The sequence below is a fragment of the Carcharodon carcharias genome, chromosome 15, assembly GCF_017639515.1.
Source record: "Carcharodon carcharias isolate sCarCar2 chromosome 15, sCarCar2.pri, whole genome shotgun sequence".
NCBI lineage: Eukaryota > Metazoa > Chordata > Chondrichthyes > Lamniformes > Lamnidae > Carcharodon > Carcharodon carcharias.
This window is the reverse complement of record NC_054481.1, coordinates 80,168,933-80,188,722: the sequence shown is the minus strand read 5'-3', so window position 1 is coordinate 80,188,722 and position 19,790 is coordinate 80,168,933. Positions and strand designations below refer to the sequence as shown.

General features: G+C 50.8%; 1 pseudogene; it reads left to right on the top strand.

Moving 5' to 3' along the window:
• Window positions 1–1,356: 1,356 nt before the first annotated feature.
• LOC121288401 lies at window positions 1,357–12,177 on the top strand (annotated as a pseudogene).
• The last annotated feature ends 7,613 nt before the right edge of the window (window positions 12,178–19,790 follow it).

Here is a 19,790-nt window from a genome sequence, read left to right as displayed (position 1 = left end):
ATAGCAACAGCAGTAGCAGAACAACAGCAAATCTGCCGCATCAGCAACATCAACAGCAGCAGCCATAACAGCTGCAGCAACAGCAACAGCAACAGCAGCAACAGCAACATCAACAGGAGCAACATGAACAGCAGCAGCAGGAACAGCAACAGCAGCAGCAGCGACATCAACAGCAGCAACAGCAACAGCACAGGAGCAGCAGTGGCAGCAAGAACTTCAGTAATACGATCATCAGCAACAGCAACAGCCGCAACAGCAGCAGAAAAAACAATTGCAGCTGCAGCTGCACAAGCAACAGCAGCAGTCGCAACAGCAGCAGCAGCAAAAACAACTGCAGCAGCAGCAACAGCAACAACAGCAGCAACTGCACCTGCTTCAGCAGCAACAACAGCAGCAGGATCAGCAACAACAGCAACAGCATCAGCAAAAACAGCAGCAGCAACAACAATAACAGCAGCAGTAGCAACAGCAGGAGAAGCAGCAGCAACAACAGCCAAAGGAACAGCAACAGCAGTAGCATCAGCAACAGCAGCCAAAGGAACAGCAACAGCAGTAGCATCAGCAACAGCAGCAACAGCATTAGCAGCAACAGCTGGAGCAGCATCAGCAAGAACATCAGTAACAGGAATATCAGCAACAGCAGCAGCAGCAACAGCTTTACCAGCAACAGGAGGAGCAGCGGCAGCAACAACATCAGTAATAGGATCATCATCATCAGCAGCAGCAACAACAACTGCAGCAGCTGCAGCAAAAGCAACATCCGCAGCAACTGCAGCTGATTCATAACAACAACAGCAGCAAGAGCAGCAAATGCAACAGCAACACCAGCAACATCTTCAGAAGCAACAGCGGCAGCCATAGCAATAACAGTAACAGCAGCAACAAGAGCAACAGGAACAGGAAAAACAGCAAGAGCAACAGCATCAACAGCAACAGCAGCCAAAGGAACAGCAACCACGGCCGCAGCAGCAACAGCAGCAGCAACAGCATCAGCAGCAACAGAAACAGCATTACCAGCAACAGCAGGAGCAGCAGCTGCAACAACAGCAGTAACAGGAATATCAGCAATAGCAGCAATAGCAACAACAACAACTGCAGCAGCAGCAAAAACAGCAGCAGCCACAGCAGCAGCAACAGTACCAACAGCAACAGCAGCAGCAGCAGCTAAAGCAAAAGCAACACCAGCAACATCAGCAGCAGCAACAACAGCAGCAGCAGGAAAAACAGCAAAAGCAACAAGAGTAGCAACAGCAGGAGCAGCAGCAGCAGCAACAGCAAGAGCAGCAGCAACCGCAACAGCAGCAGCAGCTAAAGCAGCAGCAACAGCAGCAGCAACAGCAGCAGCAAAAGCTGCACATGAACAGCAGTGACAGCAGCAATAGGATCAGCCACAGCAACAGCAACAGCAGCAGGAACAGCAGCAGCAAAAGTAACAGTTTCAAAATCCTCAGCAACAGCAGCAGGAACAGCAGCAACAACAAGAGCAGCAGCAACTGCAACAGCAACAGCAGCAGCAGCAGCAGCAACAGCAGCAGCCAGATCAACAGCAGCAACAACAGCAGCAGAAACACCAGCAAACATGCTGCAGCAGCAACATCAACAGGATCAGCAACAGCAACAGCATCAGCAGCAGCCACAGCAGCAGCAAAAGCAACAGTTGCAAAATCCTCAGCAACAGCAGCAGGAACAGCAGCAACAATAGCAGCAGCAGCAACTGCAACAGCAACAGCAGCAGCAGCGACATCAGCAGCAGCAACAGCAACAGCAACAGCAGCAGCCACAACTGCAGCAGCAGCAAAAACAACTGTAGCAGCAGCAGCAAAAGCAACGCCAGCAGCAACTGCAGCACCTTCAGCAGTAACAACAGCAGCAGGAGCAGCAAAATCAACAGCAACACCAGCAGAATCAGCAGCAGCAACAGCAACAGCATCAGCAAGAACAGCAGCAGGAACAACAGCAGCAACAGTAAAAGCAACAGTAGCAACAGCAAGAGCTGCAGCAGCAACAACAGCCAAAGGAACAGCAACAGCAGTAGCATCAGCAACAGCAGGCAAAGGTACAGCAACGTCAGAAGCATCAGCAACAGCAGCAGCAGCAACAGCTTTACCAGCAACAGCAGGAGCAGCGTCAGCAAGAACAGCAGTAACAGGAATATCAGCAGCAGCAGCAGCAGCAACAGCATCAATAATAGGATCATCAGCAACAGCAGCAGCCCAACACCAGCAGAAACAGCAGCAACAACAACTGCAGCAGCAGCAGCAGCAGCTGCAACACCAGCAGCAATTGCTGCTGCTTAAGCTGCAACTGCAGCAGCAAGAGCAGCAAATGCAACTGCAGCACCAGCAGCATCAGCTGCAGCAAAATAAGCAGCCATAGCAACAACAGCAACAGCAGCAACAACAGCAACAGGAACAGCAAAAACAGCAATAGCAACTGCAGCAACAGCAACAGCAGCAAAAGGAACAGCAACAACATTACCAGCAACAGCAACAGCATTACCAGCAACAGCAGGAGCAGCAGCATCAGCAACAGCAGTATCAGGAATATCAGCCACAACAGCAACAGCAGCAACAACAGCAGCAGCAACAGCAGAAGCAACAGCAGCAGCAACAGCAGCAGCAAAAGCAACAGTAGCAAAATCATCAGCAACAGCAGCAACAACAGCAGCAACAACCACAGCAGCAGCAACAGCAGCAGCAACAACAGCAGCAACTGCATTACCAGCAACAGCAACAGCATTACCAGCAACAGCAGGAGAAGTAGCATCAACAACAGCAGTAACAGGAATATCAGCAACAGCAGCAGCAATAGCAGTTACAACAACTGCAGCAGCAGCAACAGCATTAACAGCAACATCAACAGCATTACCAGCAACAGCAGGAGAAGCAGCATCAAAAACAGCAGTAACAGGAATATCAGCAACAGCAGCAATAGCAGATAAAACAACTGCAGCAGCAGCAAAAACAGCAGCAGCAACATCAGCAACTGTACCAACAACAACGGCAGCAGCAACAGGAAAAGCAAAAGCAACACCAGCAACATCAGCAGTAGCAACAACAGCAGCAGGAAAAACAGCACAAGCAACAAGAGCAGCAATAGCAGGAGCTGCAGCAGCAACAACAGCAAGAGCAGCATAATTAGCAGCAACAGCAAGAGCAGCAGCAACAGCAACAGCAGCAAAAGCAGCAGCTACAGCAGCAGCAAAAACTGCAACAGGAACAGCAACAACAGCAGCAACAGCGGCAACAGGATCAGCAAAAACAGCAATAGCAACAGCAGCAACAGCAACAGCAGCAAAAGGAACAGCAATAGCAGCCACAGCAGCAACAGCAACAGCAACAGCATAGCCAGCAACATCAGGAGCAGCGGCAGCAACAACAGCAGTAACAGGAATATCAGCAACAGCAGCAGCAGCAACAGCTTTACCAGCAACAAAAGGAGCAGCGGCAGCAACAGCATCAGTAATAGGATCATCAGCAACAGCAGCAGCCCAACACCAGCAGAAACCGCAGCAACAACAACTGCAGCAGCTGCAGCAACAGAAACACCAGCAGCAACCGCAGCTGCTTCAGCTGCTACAACAGCAGAAAGAGCAACAAATGCAACAGCAACAGCAGCAGCATCAGCTGTAGCAACAGAAGCAGCCATATCAACAACAGCAACAGCAGCAACAAAAACAGCAAAAGGAACATCAAAAACAGCAACAGCAACAGCAGCAACAGCAACTGCAATAACAGCTGCAGCAACAGCAATAGCAACAGCAGCAACAGCAACATCAACAGAAGCAACATGAACAGCAGCAACAGGAACAGCAACAGCAGCAGCAGGTACAGGAACAGTAACAACATCAGGAGCAGTGGCAGCAACAGCAGCAACATCAGCAACAGCAGCAACAGAAACAGCAGCAGCAGCAACAGCAGCAGCATCAGCAAAAACAGCTTTATAGCAACACCACCAGCAACACTAACAGCACCAATAGCAACAGCAGCATCAGAAGCAAGAGCAGAAAAATTAGCAGCAACCACAACAGCAACAACTGCCACAACGGCAGCAGCAACAGCAGCAACAGGAACAGCAAGAACAGCAACATCAGCAGCAACAGGATCAGCAACAGCAACAGCAAGAACAGCAACATCAGCAACAACAGGATCAGCAACAGCAACAGCAGCAGCAAAAACAGGAGCAACAGCAACAGTAGCAAGTGCAGCTGCAACAGCAGCATCAGCAACATCAGCAGCAGCAACAGCAACAGCACAGGAGGAGCAGTGGCAGCAACAACTTCAGTAATAGGATCATGAGCAACAGCAACATCCACAACAGCAGCAGAAACAACAACTGCAGCAGCAGCTGCAGCAGCAACAGCAGCAGCCGCAACAGCAACAGCAGCAAAAACAACTGCAGCAGCAAAAATAACTGCAGCAGCAGCAGCAACAGCAACACCAGCAGCAACTGCAGCTGCTTCAGCAACAACAGCAGCAAGAGCAGCAAATGCAACAGCAACACCAGCAACATCAGCAGCAACAACAGCAACAGCATCAGCAAAAACAGCAGCAGCAACAACAGTAACAGCAGCAGTAGCAACAGCAGGAGCTGCAGCAGCAACAACAGCCAAAGGAACAGCAACAGCAGTAGCATCAGCAACAGCAGCCAAAGGAACAGCAACAGCAGTAGCATCAGCAACAGCAACAACAGCATTAGCAGCAACAGCAGGAGCAGCGTCAGCAAGAACAGCAGTAACAGGAATATCAGCAACAGTAGCAGCAGCAACAGCATTAGCAGGATCAGGAGGAGCAGCGGCAGCAACAACATCAGTAATAGGATCATCAGCAACAGCAATAGCAACAACAACTGCAGCAGCTGCAGCAACAGCAACTCCAGCAGCAACTGCAGCTGCTTCAGCAGCAACCACAGTAGCAAGAGCAGCACATGCAACAGCAACACCAGCAGCATCAGCTGCAGCAACAGAAGCAGCCATAACAACAACAGCAAAAGCAGCAGCAACATCAGCATCAGGAACAGCAAAAACAGCAATCGCAAAGCAGCAACAGCAACAGCAGCAAAAGGAACAGCAACCAAGCCACAGCAGCAACAGCAACAGCAACAGCATAACCAGCAACATCAGGAGCAGCGGCAGCAACAACAGCAGTAACAGGAATATCAGCAATAGCAACAGCAGCAGCTACATCAGCAACTGCAACAACAGCAATAGCAGCAGCAGCAACAAGTGCAGCAGCAGCAACAGCAACAGCGATAGCCGCTACAGAAGCAGGTACAGCAACAGCAATATCATCAGCAGCACCATGAACAGCAACATCAGCAGCAACAGCTGCAACTGCAACAGCAAAAACAACTGCAGCAGCAGTAGCAACAGCAACACCAGCAGCAACTGCAGCACCTTCAGCAGTAACAACAGCAGCATGAGCAGCAAAATCAACAGCAAAACCAGCAAAATCAGCAGCAGCAATAGCAACAGCATCAGCAAGAACTGCAGCAGCAACAACGCAGCAACAGTAACAGCAACAGTAGCAGGAGTTGCAGCAGCAACAACAGCCAAATGAACAGCAACAGCAGTAGCATCAGCAACAGCAGCCACAGCAACAGCTTAACCAGCAACAGCAGGAGCAGCATGAGCAGGAACGGCAGTAACAGTAATATCAGCAACAGCAGCAGCAGCAACAGCTTTACCAGCAACAGGAGGAGCAGCGGCAGCATCAGCATCAGTAATAGGATCATCGGCAACAGCAGCAGCCCAACACCAGCAGCAACTGCAGCTGCTTCAGGAGCAACAACAGCAGCTAGAGCAGCAAATGAAACAGCAACACCTGAAACATCTGCTGCAGCAACAGAAGCAGCCATATCAACAACAGCAACAGCAGCAGCAGCAACAGCAACAGGAACAGCAAAAACAGCAACAGCAACAAAAGCAACTGCAATAACACCTGCAGCAGCAGCAACAGGAACAGCAGCAACCATATCTGCAGCAACAGCAACAACAGAAGCAACAGAAGCAACAGCATCAAAAAGAATATTAACAGCAGCAGCAACACCAGCAACAGGAACAGCAGCATAACAGCAGCATCAACAGCAGCAACTGGAACAGCAACAAGAGCAACAGCAGCAGCAACAGGAACAGCAAAAACAGCAGCAGCAATCGTCGCAGCAGCAGCTGCAACAGCAGCAGCAACAGCAGCAATAGCAACACAAACAGCAGCAAGAGGAACAGCATCAACAGCATAACAGCAGCAACTGGAACAGCAGCCGCAAAAACAGCAACAGAAGCAGCAGCAACAACAGCAGCAACAGGAACAGCAGCAACAGGCACAGCAACAACAGGAACAGGAACAACAGCATTAACAGCAACAACAGAAACAGCAACAACAGCAACAGAGGCATGATCAGCAGCAGTAGCATCAGCAGCAGGAGCAACAGCAACAGCAGAATGAAACAGCAATAGCAACAGCAGCAACGACAGCAGCTGCAACTGCAACAAGAACTGCAAAAAAGCAACAACAGCAACAGCAGCAGCAACATCAGCAACAGGAACAGCAAAAACAGCAATAGCAACAGCAACAGCAGCAAAAGGAACAGCAATCGCAGATGCAGCAGCAACAGCAACAGCAACAGCATAACCAGCATCATCAGGTGCAGCGGCAGCAACAACAGCAGTAACAGGAATATCAGCAATATCAGCTACAAGAACTGCAGCAGCAGCAGCAGAAGCAGCAACAGCAGCAGCAACATGAGCAACAGCAGCAGCAGCAATGGCAGCAACAGCAACAGCAGCAGCAACAGCGACAGGATCAGCTGCAACAGGAACAGCAACAACAGCAGCGACAGCAGCAACAGGATCAGCAACTGCAACAGCAACAGCAGCAGCAGCAAAAGCAACAGTTGCAAAATCCTCAGCAACAGCAGCAGGAACAGCAGCAACAACAACAGCAGCAGCACCTGCAACAGCAACAGCAGCAGCAGCAACAGCAGCAGGTAGAGCAACAGCAGCAACAACAGCAGCAGAACCACCAGCAAACATGCCGCAGCAGCAACATCAACAGGATCAGCAACAGCAGCAACAACAGCAGCAGCAGCAACAGAAGTAGCAACAGCAGCAGCAGCAGCAACAACAGCAGCCATAGCAACAGCAGCAACAACAACAGCAGAAACACCAGCAAACATGTCGCAGCAGCATCATCAACAGGATCAGCAACAGCAGCACCAGTGGCAGCAACAGCAGCAACAACAGCAGCAGCAGGAACAGCAACAGCAACAGCAGCAGCAGCAGCAACAGCAGCAGCCATAGCAACAGCAGCAACAACAGCAGCAGAAATACCAGCAAACCTGCCGCAGCAGCAACATCAACAACAGCAGCAACAGTAACAGTGGCAACAGCAGCAGCAACAGCAGCAGCAATAACAGCTGCAGCATCAGCAACAGCAGCAGCAACATTAGCAACTGCAGCAGCAACAGCAACATCAGCAACAGCAACAGCAGCAGCCACAACTGCAGCAGCAGCAAAAACAACTGCAGCAGCAGCAACACCAGCAGCTACTGCAGCACCTTCAGCAGTAACAACAGCAGCAGGAGCAGCAAAATCAACAGCAACACCAGCAAAATCAGCAGCAGCAACAGCAACAGCATCAGCAAGAACAGCAGCAGCAACAACAGCACCAACAGTAACAGCAACAGTAGGCAAAGGAACTGCAACAGCAGTAGCATCAGCAACAGCAGCAGCAGGAAGCGCTTTACCAGCAACAGCAGGAGCAGCGTCAGCAAGAACAGCAGTAACAGGAATATCAGCAGCAGCAGCAGCAACAGATTTACCAGCAGCAGAAGGAGCAGTGTCAGCAGCAGCATCAGTAATAGGATCATCAGCAAAAGCAGCAGCAACAACAACTGCAGCAGCTGCAGCAACAGTAACAGCAACACCAGCAGCAACAGCAGCTGCTTCAGCAGCAACAACAGCAGAAAGAGCAGCAAATGCAACAGCAACACCAGCAACATCAGCAGCAGCAACAGTGGCAGCCATAGCAACAACAGCAGCAGCAGCAAAAGGAACAGCAAGCGCAGCCGCAGCAGCAGCAACAGCATCAGCAGCAACAGCAACAGCATTACCAGCAACAGCAGAAGCAGCAGCAGCTGCAAAAGAAGTAACAGGAATATCAGCAACAGCAGCAATAGCAGCTACAACAACTGCATCAGCAGCAAAAACATCAGCAGCTACAGCAGCAGCAACGGTACCATGAGCAACAGCAGCAGCAGTAAAACCAAAAGCAACACCAGCAACATCAGCAGCAGCACCAACAACAGCAGCAGGAAACAGAGCAAAAGCAACAAGAGCAGCAACAGCAGGAGCTACAGCAGCAACAACTGCAAGAGCAGCATAATAAGCAGCAACAGCAACAGCAGCAGCAACAGCAACAGCAGCAACAGCAGCAGCAACAGCAGCAGCAAAAGCTGCAACAGGAAAAGCAACAAGAGCAGCAACAGCAGCAACAGAATCAGCAACAGCAGCAGCAAAAGCAGCAGAAACAGCAGCAGCAAAAGCAGCAGTTGCAAAATCCTCAACAACAGCAGCAGCAGCAACTGCAACAGCAACAGCAGCAGCAACAGCAGCAACAACAGAAGCCGAAACACCAGCAAACATGCCGCAGCAGCAAATTCAACAGGATCAGCAGCAGCAGCAACAACAGCAGCAGCAAAAGCAGCAGTTGCAAAATCATGAGCAACAGCAACAGGAAGAGCAGCAACAACAGCAGTAACAGCAACAGCAACAGCAACAGCAACAGGATCAGATGCAACAGGAACAGCAACAACAGCAGCAACAGCAGCAACAGGATCAGCAACAACAACAGCAGCAGCAACAGCAGCAGCAAAAGCAACAGTTGCAAAATCCTCAGCAACAGCAGCAGGAACATCAGCAACAACAGCAGCAGCAGCAACTGCAACAGCAACAGCAGCAGCAGCAACAGCAGCAGCCAGAGCAACAGCAGCAACAACAGCAGCAGAAACACCAGCAAACATGCCGCAGCAGCAACATCAACAGGTTCAGCAACAGCAGCAGCAACAACAGCAGCAACAGCAGAAGCAGTGGCAGCAACAGCAGCAACAACAGCAGCAGCAGCAACAGCAATAGCAACAGCAGCAGCAGCAGCAACAACAGCAGCCATAGCAACAGCAGCAACAACAGCAGCAGAAACACCAGCAAACCTGCCGCAATAACAACAGCAGCAGCAGCAACAGCAACAGCAGCAGCAGCAGCAACCGCAGCAGCAATAACAGCTGCGGCAACAGCAACAGCAACATCAACAGGAACAACATGAGCAGCAGCAGCAGGAACTGCAACAGCAGTAGCAGCAACAGGAACAGTAGCAGCAGCAGAAGCAGTGGCAGCAACAGCAGCAGCATCAGCAACAGCAGCAACAGAAACAGCAGTAGCAGCAACAGTAGCAACAGCAGCTGCAACAACAGCAGCTGCAACAGCAGCAACAGGATCAGCAACAGCAACAGCAACAGCAGCAGCAGCAACAGCAGAAGCAAGAGCAGGAGCAGCAGCAACATTAGCAACTGCAGCAGCAACAGCAGCAGCAGCAACATCAGCAACAACTGCAGCACCTTCAGCAGTATCAACAGCAGCAGGAGCAGCAAAATAACAGCAACACCAGCAAAATCAGCAGCAGCAACAGCAACAGCATCAGCAAGAACAGCAGCAGCAAAAACAGCAGCAACAGTAGCAACAGCAGGAGCTGCAGCAGCAACAAGAGCCAAAGGAACAGCAACAGCAGTAGCATCAGAAACAGCAGCAGCAGCAACCGCTTTACCAGCAGCAGGAGGAGCAGTGGCAGCAACAGCTTCAGTAATAGGATCATCAGCAAAAGCAGCAGCCCAACACCAGCAGAAACAGCAGCAACAACAACTGCAGCAGCAGCAGCAACAGCAACACCAGCAGCAACTGCAGCTGCTTAAGCAGCAACAACAGCAGCAAGAGCAGCAAATGCAACAGCAACAGCAGCAGCATCAGTTGCAGCAACATAAGCAGCCATAGCAACAACAGCAGCAGCAACAGCAGGAAAAGGAACAGCAGCCGCAGCCGCAGCAGCAACAGCAACAGCAACAGCATAACCAGCAGCATCAGGTGCAGCAGCAGCAAAAACAGCAACAACAGCAGCAGCAACATGAGTAACATGAGCAACAGCAACAGCAGCAGCAGCTCCAACTGCAGCAGCAGCAACAGCAACAGCGATAGCCGCTACAGAAGCAGGTACAGAAACAGCAAAAACAGCTTTAGCAACACCACCAGCAGCACTAACAGCAACAATAGCAACAGCATCATCAACAGCAAGAGCAGAAAAATCAGCAGCAACAACAACAGCAACAGCTGCCACAACAGCACCAACAGCAGCAGCAACAGCAGCAGCAGGAACAGCAAAAACAGCAACAGCAATAGCAACAGCAGCAACAGCAGCAGCAGAAACACCAGCAAATCTGCCGCAGCAGCAACATCAACTGCAGCAGCAATAACAGCTGCAGCAACAGCAACAGCAACAGCAGCAACAGCAACATCAACAGGAGCAATGTGAACAGCAGCAGTAGGAACAGCAACAGCAGCAGCAGTGACATCAGCAGCAGCAACAGCAACAGCTCAGGAGCAGCAGTGGCAGCAGCAAAAACAACTGCAGCAGCAGCAACAGCAACACCAGCAGCAACTGCACCTGCTTCAGCAGCAACAACAGCAGCAAGAGCAGCACATGCAACAGCAACACCAGCAACATCAGCAACAACAACAGCAACAGCATCAGCAAAAACAGCAGCAGCAACAACAATAACAGCAGCAGTAGCAACAGCAGGAGCAGCAGCAGCAACAAGAGCCAAAGGAACAGCAACAGCAGTAGCATCAGCAACAGCAGCCAAAGGAACAACAACAGCAGAAGCATCAGCAACAGCAGCAACAGCATTAGCAGCAACAGCAGGAGCAGCATCAGCAAGAACAGCTGTAACGAATATCAGCAACAGCAGCAGCAGCAACAGCTTCACCAGCAACAGGAGGAGCAGCGGCAGCAACAACATCAGTAATAGGATCATCATCATCAGCAGCAGCAACAACATCTGCAGCAGCTGCAGCAAAAGCAACATCAGCAGCAACTGCAGCTGCTTCAGCAGCGACAACAGCAGCAAAAGCAGCAAATGCAACAGCAACACCCGCAACATCAGCAGCAGCAACAGCGGCAGCCATAGCAATAACATCAACAGCAGCAACAACAGCAAAAGGAACAGCAAAAACAGCAAGAGCGACAGCAGCAACAGCAACAGCAACAAAAGGAACAGCAACCGCAGCCGCAGCAGCAACATCAGCAGCAACAGCAGCAGCAAAAGCAACAGTTGCAAAATCCTCAGCAACAGCAGCAGGAAGAGCAGCAACAACAGCAGCAGCAGCAACTGCAACAGCAACAGCAGCAGCAGAACCAGCACCAGCCAGAGTAAAAGCAGCAACAACAGCTAGAGAAAAACCAGCAAACATGCCGCAGCAGCAACATCAACAGGATCAGCAACAGCAGCAGCAACAGCAGCAGCAACAGCAGCAGCATCAGCAGCAGGAAAAGCAACAGTAGCAAAATCATCAGCAACAGCAGCAGCAGTGGCAGCAACAGCAGCAACAACAGCAGCAGCAGCAAAAGCAACAGCAACAGCAGCAGCAGCAACAGCAACAGCAGCAGCAATAACAGCTGCAGCAACAGCAACATCAACAGGAGCAACATGAGCAGCAGCAGGAACAGCAACGGCAGTAGCAGCAACAGGAACAGTAGCAACAGCAGGAGTAGTGGCAGCAACAGCAGCAGCATCATCAACAGCAGCAACAGAAACAGCAGTGGCAGCAACAGTAGCAACAGCAGCTGCAACAACAGCAGCAGCAACAGCAGCAACAGGATCAGCAACAGCAACAGCAGCCGCAGCAACAGCAGCAGCAACAGCAACAGCAGCAGCAACATTAGCAACTGCAGCAGCAACAGCAGCAGCAGCATCATCAGCAGCAATAACAGCTGCAGCAACAGCAACATCAACAGGAGCAACATGAGCAGCAGCAGCAGGAACAGCAACGGCAGTAGCAGCAACAGGAACAGTAGCAACAGCAGGAGCAGTGGCAGCAACTGCAGCAGCATCATCAACAGCAGCACCAGAAACAGCAGTAGCAGCAACAGTAGCAACAGCAGCTGCAAAAACAGCAGCAGCAAAATCAGCAGCAGCAACAGCAACAGCATCAGCAAGAACAGCAGCAGCAACAACTGGAGCAACAGTAACAGCAACAGTAGCAACAGCAGGAGCTGCAGCAGCAACAAGAGCCAAAGGAACAGCAACAGCAGTAGCATCAGCAACAGCAGCCAAAGGAACAGCAACAGCAGTAGCATCAGCAACAGCAGCAGCCACAACCGCTTTACCAGCAACAGCAGGAGCAGCGTCAGCAAGAACAGCAGTAACAGGAATATCAGCAGCTGCAGCAGCAACAGGTTTACCAGCAGCAGGAGGAGCAGTGGCAGCAACAGCATCCGTAACAAGATCATCTGCAAAATTAGCAGCTCAACACCAGCAGAAACAGCAGCAACAACAAATGCAGCAGCAGCAGCAACAGCAACACCAGCTGCAACTGCAGCTGCTTAAGCAGCAACAACAGCAGCAAGAGCAGCAAATGCAATAGCAACACCAGCAGCATCAGCTGCAGCAACATAAGCAGCCATAGCAACAACAGCAGCAGCAACAGCAGCAAAAGGAACAGCAGCTGCAGCCGCAGCAGCAACAGCAACAGCAACAGCATAAGCAGCAACATCAGGAGCAGCGGCAGCAACAACAGCAGTAACAGGAATATCAGCAGCTGCAGCAGCAACAGGTTTACCAGCAGCAGGAGGAGCAGTGGCAGCAACAGCATCCGTAACAGGATCATCTGCAAAATTAGCAGCCCAACACCAGCAGAAACAGCAGCAACAACAAATGCAGCAGCAGCAGCAACAGCAACACCAGCTGCAACTGCAGCTGCTTAAGCAGCAACAACAGCAGCAAGAGCAGCAAATGCAATAGCAACACCAGCAGCATCAGCTGCAGCAACATAAGCAGCCATAGCAACAACAGCAGCAGCAACAGCAGCAAAAGGAACAGCAGCTGCAGCCGCAGCAGCAACAGCAACAGCAACAGCATAAGCAGCAACATCAGGAGCAGCGGCAGCAACAACAGCAGTAACAGGAATATCAGCAATATCAGCTAGAACAACTGCAGCAGCAGCAAAAACAGGAACAACAGCAGCAGCAACATGAGCAACAGCAGCAGCAGCAACAGCAGCAGCGGCACCAACTGCAGCAGCAGCAACAGCAACAGCGATAGTCGCTACAGAAGCAGGTACAGCAACAGCAAAAACAGCTTTAGCAACACCACCAGCAACACTAACAGCAACAATAGCCTCAGCAGCATCAACAGCGAGAGCAGAAAAATCAGCAGCAACAACAACAGCAACAGCTGCCACAACAGCACCAACGGCAGCAGCAACAGCAGCAACAGGAACAGCAAGAACAGCAACTGCAATAGCAACAGCAGTAGCAGAACAACAGCAAATCTGCCGCATCAGCAACATCAACAGCAGCAGCCATAACAGCTGCAGCAACAGCAACAGCAACAGCAGCAACAGCAACATCAACAGGAGCAACATGAACAGCAGCAGCAGGAACAGCAACAGCAGCAGCAGCGACATCAGCAGCAGCAACAGCAACAGCACAGGAGCAGCAGTGGCAGCAAGAACTTCAGTAATACGATCATCAGCAACAGCAACAGCCGCAACAGCAGCAGAAAAAACAATTGCAGCTGCAGCTGCACAAGCAACAGCAGCAGTCGCAACAGCAGCAGCAGCAAAAACAACTGCAGCAGCAGCAACAGCAACAACAGCAGCAACTGCACCTGCTTCAGCAGCAACAACAGCAGCAGGATCAGCAACAACAGCAACAGCATCAGCAAAAACAGCAGCAGCAACAACAATAACAGCAGCAGTAGCAACAGCAGGAGCTGCAGCAGCAACAACAGCCAAAGGAACAGCAACAGCAGTAGCATCAGCAACAGCAGCCAAAGGAACAGCAACAGCAGTAGCATCAGCAACAGCAGCAATAGCATTAGCAGCAACAGCTGGAGCAGCATCAGCAAGAACATCAGTAACAGGAATATCAGCAACAGCAGCAGCAGCAACAGCTTTACCAGCAACAGGAGGAGCAGCGGCAGCAACAACATCAGTAATAGGATCATCATCATCAGCAGCAGCAACAACTGCAGCAGCTGCAGCAAAAGCAACATCCGCAGCAACTGCAGCTGATTCATAACAACAACAGCAGCAAGAGCAGCAAATGCAACAGCAACACCAGCAACATCTTCAGAAGCAACAGCGGCAGCCATAGCAATAACAGTAACAGCAGCAACAAGAGCAACAGGAACAGGAAAAACAGCAAGAGCAACAGCATCAACAGCAACAGCAGCCAAAGGAACAGCAACCACGGCCGCAGCAGCAACAGCAGCAGCAACAGCATCAGCAGCAACAGAAACAGCATTACCAGCAACAGCAGGAGCAGCAGCTGCAACAACAGCAGTAACAGGAATATCAGCAATAGCAGCAATAGCAACAACAACAACTGCAGCAGCAGCAAAAACAGCAGCAGCCACAGCAGCAGCAACAGTACCAACAGCAACAGCAGCAGCAGCAGCTAAAGCAAAAGCAACACCAGCAACATCAGCAGCAGCAACAACAGCAGCAGCAGGAAAAACAGCAAAAGCAACAAGAGTAGCAACAGCAGGAGCAGCAGCAGCAGCAACAGCAAGAGCAGCAGCAACCGCAACAGCAGCAGCAGCTAAAGCAGCAGCAACAGCAGCAGCAACAGCAGCAGCAAAAGCTGCACATGAACAGCAGCAACAGCAGCAACAGGATCAGCCACAGCAACAGCAACAGCAGCAGGAACAGCAGCAGCAAAAGTAACAGTTTCAAAATCCTCAGCAACAGCAGCAGGAACAGCAGCAACAACAAGAGCAGCAGCAACTGCAACAGCAACAGCAGCAGCAGCAGCAGCAACAGCAGCAGCCAGATCAACAGCAGCAACAACAGCAGCAGAAACACCAGCAAACATGCTGCAGCAGCAACATCAACAGGATCAGCAACAGCAGCAGCAACAGCAGCAGCAACTGCAGCAGCAAAAGCAACACTAGCAAAATCATCAGCAACAACAGCAGCAGGAGCAAGAGCAAAAGCAACAGCAGCAACAACAGCAGCCATAGCAACAGCAGCAACAACAGCAGCAGAAACACCAGCAAACCTGCCGCAGCAGCAACATCAACAACAGCAGCAACATCAACAGTGGCAACAGCAGCAGCAACAGCAGCAGCAATAACAGCTGCAGCAACAGCAACAGCAACATCAACAGGAGCAACATCAACAGCAGCAGCAGGAACAGCAACAGCAGCAGCAGCAACAGTAACATCAACAGGAGCAACATCAACAGCAGCAACAGTAACATCAACAGGAGCAACATCAACAGCAGCAGCAGGAACAGCAACAGCAGCAGCAGCAACAGTAACAGTAGCAACAGTAGGAGCAGTGGCAGCATCTTCTGCAACATCAGCAACAGCAGCAACAGAAACAGCAGTAGCAGCAACAGTAGCAACAGCAGCTGCAACAACAGCAGCAGCAACAGCAGCAACAGGATTAGCGAAAGCAACAGCAACAGCAGCAGCAGCAACAGCAGCAGCAACAGCAGGAGCAACAGCAACAGTAGCAACTGCAGCAGCAACAGCAGCAGCAGCAACTGCAGCAGCAGCATAAACAGCTGCAGCATCAGCAGCAACAGCAACACCAGCAGCAACTGCAGAACCTTCAGCATTAACAACAGCAGCATGAGCAGCAAAATCTACAGCAACACCAGCAAAATCATCAGCAGAAACAGCAACAGCATCAGCATCAGCAAGTACAGCAGTAACAGGAATATCAGCAACAGCAGCAGTGGCAACAGCTTTACCAGCAGCAGCAGGAACAGCGGCAGCAACAGCATCAGTAATAGGATCATCAGCAGCAGCAACAACCCAACACCAGGAGAAACAGCAGCAACAACAACTGCAGCAGCTGCAGCAACAGCAAAACCAGCAGCAACTGCAGCTGCTTCAGCCGCAACTACAGCAGCAATAGCAGCAAATGCAACAGCAAAACCAGCAACATCAGCAGCAGCAACAGCGGCAGCCATAGCAACAACAGCAACAATAGCAACAGCAGCAGCAAAAGCTGCAACAGGAACAGCAACAACAGCAGCAACAGCAGCAACAGGATCAGCAACAGCAACAGCATCAGCAGCAGCCACAGCAGCAGCAAAAGCAACAGTTGCAAAATCCTCAGCAACAGCAGCAGGAACAGCAGCAACAATAGCAGCAGCAGCAACTGCAACAGCAACAGCAGCAGCAGCGACATCAGCAGCAGCAACAGCAACAGCAACAGCAGCAGCCACAACTGCAGCAGCAGCAAAAACAACTGTAGCAGCAGCAGCAACAGCAACGCCAGCAGCAACTGCAGCACCTTCAGCAGTAACAACAGCAGCAGGAGCAGCAAAATCAACAGCAACACCAGCAGAATCAGCCGCAGCAACAGCAACAGCATCAGCAAGAACAGCAGCAGGAACAACAGCAGCAACAGTAAAAGCAACAGTAGCAACAGCAAGAGCTGCAGCAGCAACAACAGCCAAAGGAACAGCAACAGCAGTAGCATCAGCAACAGCAGCCAAAGGTACAGCAACGTCAGAAGCATCAGCAACAGCAGCAGCAGCAACAGCTTTACCAGCAACAGCAGGAGCAGCGTCAGCAAGAACAGCAGTAACAGGAATATCAGCAGCAGCAGCAGCAGCAACAGCATCAATAATAGGATCATCAGCAACAGCAGCAGCCCAAAACCAGCAGAAACAGCAGCAACAACAACTGCAGCAGCAGCAGCAGCAGCAACACCAGCAGCAATTGCTGCTGCTTAAGCTGCAACTGCAGCAGCAAGAGCAGCAAATGCAACTGCAGCACCAGCAGCATCAGCTGCAGCAAAATAAGCAGCCATAGCAACAACAGCAACAGCAGCAACAACAGCAACAGGAACAGCAAAAACAGCAATAGCAACTGCAGCAACAGCAACAGCAGCAAAAGGAACAGCAACAACATTACCAGCAACAGCAACAGCATTACCAGCAACAGCAGGAGCAGCAGCATCAGCAACAGCAGTATCAGGAATATCAGCCGCAACAGCAACAGCAGCAACAACAGCAGCAGCAACAGCAGAAGCAACAGCAGCAGCAACAGCAGCAGCAAAAGCAACAGTAGCAAAATCATCAGCAACAGCAGCAACAACAGCAGCAACAACCACAGCAGCAGCAACAGCAGCAGCAACAACAGCAGCAACTGCATTACCAGCAACAGCAACAGCATTACCAGCAACAGCAGGAGAAGTAGCATCAACAACAGCAGTAACAGGAATATCAGCAACAGCAGCAATAGCAGTTACAACAACTGCAGCAGCAGCAACAGCATTAACAGCAACATCAACAGCATTACCAGCAACAGCAGGAGAAGCAGCATCAAAAACAGCAGTAACAGGAATATCAGCAACAGCAGCAATAGCAGATAAAACAACTGCAGCAGCAGCAAAAACAGCAGCAGCAACATCAGCAACTGTACCAACAACAATGGCAGCAGCAACAGGAAAAGCAAAAGCAACACCAGCAACATCAGCAGTAGCAACAACAACAGCAGCAGGAAAAACAGCACAAGCAACAAGAGCAGCAACAGCAGGAGCTGCAGCAGCAACAACAGCAAGAGCAGCATAATTAGCAGCAACAGCAAGAGCAGCAGCAACAGCAACAGCAGCAAAAGCAGCAGCTACAGCAGCAGCAAAAACTGCAACAGGAACAGCAACAACAGCAGCAACAGCGGCAACAGGATCAGCAAAAACAGCAATAGCAACAGCAGCAACAGCAACAGCAGCAAAAGGAACAGCAACAGCAGCCACAGCAGCAACAGCAACAGCAACAGCATAGCCAGCAACATCAGGAGCAGCGGCAGCAACAACAGCAGTAACAGGAATATCAGCAACAGCAGCAGCAGCAACAGCTTTACCAGCAACAAAAGGAGCAGCGGCAGCAACAGCATCAGTAATAGGATCATCAGCAACAGCAGCAGCCCAACACCAGCAGAAACCGCAGCAACAACAACTGCAGCAGCTGCAGCAACAGAAACACCAGCAGCAACCGCAGCTGCTTCAGCTGCTACAACAGCAGAAAGAGCAACAAATGCAACAGCAACAGCAGCAGCATCAGCTGTAGCAACAGAAGCAGCCATATCAACAACAGCAACAGCAGCAACAAAAACAGCAAAAGGAACATCAAAAACAGCAACAGCAACAGCAGCAACAGCAACTGCAATAACAGCTGCAGCAACAGCAATAGCAACAGCAGCAACAGCAACATCAACAGAAGCAACATGAACAGCAGCAACAGGAACAGCAACAGCAGCAGCAGGAACAGGAACAGTAACAACATCAGGAGCAGTGGCAGCAACAGCAGCAACATCAGCAACAGCAGCAACAGAAACAGCAGCAGCAGCAACAGCAGCAGCATCAGCAAAAACAGCTTTATAGCAACACCACCAGCAACACTAACAGCACCAATAGCAACAGCAGCATCAGAAGCAAGAGCAGAAAAATTAGCAGCAACCACAACAGCAACAACTGCCACAACGGCAGCAGCAACAACAGCAACAGGAACAGCAAGAACAGCAACATCAGCAGCAACAGGATCAGCAACAGCAACAGCAAGAACAGCAACATCAGCAACAACAGGATCAGCAACAGCAACAGCAGCAGCAAAAACAGGAGCAACAGCAACAGTAGCAAGTGCAGCTGCAACAGCAGCATCAGCAACATCAGCAGCAGCAACAGCAACAGCACAGGAGGAGCAGTGGCAGTAACAACTTCAGTAATAGGATCATGAGCAACAGCAACATCCACAACAGCAGCAGAAACAACAACTGCAGCAGCAGCTGCAGCAGCAACAGCAGCAGCCGCAACAGCAACAGCAGCAAAAACAACTGCAGCAGCAAAAATAACTGCAGCAGCAGCAGTAACAGCAACACCAGCAGCAACTGCAGCTGCTTCAGCAACAACAGCAGCAAGAGCAGCAAATGCAACAGCAACACCAGCAACATCAGCAGCAACAACAGCAACAGCATCAGCAAAAACAGCAGCAGCAACAACAGTAACAGCAGCAGTAGCAACAGCAGGAGCTGCAGCAGCAACAACAGCCAAAGGAACAGCAACAGCAGTAGCATCAGCAACAGCAGCCAAAGGAACAGCAACAGCAGTAGCATCAGCAACAGCAACAACAGCATTAGCAGCAACAGCAGGAGCAGCGTCAGCAAGAACAGCAGTAACAGGAATATCAGCAACAGTAGCAGCAGCAACAGCATTAGCAGGATCAGGAGGAGCAGCGGCAGCAACAACATCAGTAATAGGATCATCAGCAACAGCAATAGCAACAACAACTGCAGCAGCTGCAGCAACAGCAACTCCAGCAGCAACTGCAGCTGCTTCAGCAGCATCCACAGTAGCAAGAGCAGCACATGCAACAGCAACACCAGCAGCATCAGCTGCAGCAACAGAAGCAGCCATAACAACAACAGCAAAAGCAGCAGCAACATCAGCATCAGGAACAGCAAAGACAGCAATCGCAAAGCAGCAACAGCAACAGCAGCAAAAGGAACAGCAA